The sequence below is a fragment of the Urocampus carinirostris genome, chromosome 3, assembly GCF_059441175.1.
Source record: "Urocampus carinirostris isolate Australia breed hairy pipefish chromosome 3, RoL_Ucar_1.0, whole genome shotgun sequence".
Taxonomy (NCBI): Eukaryota; Metazoa; Chordata; class Actinopteri; order Syngnathiformes; family Syngnathidae; genus Urocampus; species Urocampus carinirostris.
This window is the reverse complement of record NC_142351.1, coordinates 36001518-36002514: the sequence shown is the minus strand read 5'-3', so window position 1 is coordinate 36002514 and position 997 is coordinate 36001518.

Sequence of the window (997 nt, the reverse complement as noted above, 5' to 3'; positions counted from 1 at the left end):
ACCATCTTTGCTGGTTCTTGGGAACGAGCGTTTTTTTTTCCGTACAAGGAAATCTAATCAAATCGACCAGCACTGTAGCAGGAAATTTTCTTTTTGTGCTTGTAACTTCAAGACATAAGCGGTCGAAAACTCCTATAATCTTCAGCGTCTTCCACTCCCCTTTTTTCTTATCATTTATTCTCTGTGTTAAATAAATTGTGTGTTCTATTTCAATCGGCCCATTTAATTGAATCAATTTTCTTGGGATTAGTAATTCTTATCAGAACTCAAATAACTTAAAGAAATAACCTTATTAAATATTTTTATCAGTATAGGAGGAAAGATTTATGGTGGAGCACCAGCAACACCTAGAGGCAAATTCGTTTACTGATTGCAGTAAAGAATAATTGGTTTCAATTCTAACGATTTTCAAAATTAAAGCTAGAAAAATCCTTACAGCACACTAGTCTTCCTCCGTACAGTGGCTGAAAAACACTGCCCTACATAACGTCTTCAGACTACAATAGTAGAGTCAGAAATGACTCTAGCCACCTCCCACTAGGGGGATATAGCTGTGGTATATATATATATATATATATATATATATATACACAATAGTAGAGGGGTCTTACTTCGATTTGAATTTTACAAGTAAATAATTGACATTGAAGTAATGATGATCCCTATTCAATATAATCAAATTAATGATAATTTGCTGAAGAACCTTGCTTGAACTCACTAATCTAACTTTCAAAAGTTTCAAGTGGAAGTCTCTTTCCAAGTAGTCTTTATTGGAATTTATGATGAAGCCGACTGAAACTCTGGATCGAAAACCAAGATGACGTAATGTCGGAAAGCCCGGGAACATTCTGCAGGACCTTGTGCTTGTGTTAAGGAATACTGCTTGAAATGTATGAGTCACCATCTGTCTTGCATGTGTTATCAAACTCATAGTCAATTTTCCATGATGAGCTGCAAATCTGTGTGTCTGTCTGTTTGTCTGCCCCCCTGTCTGACC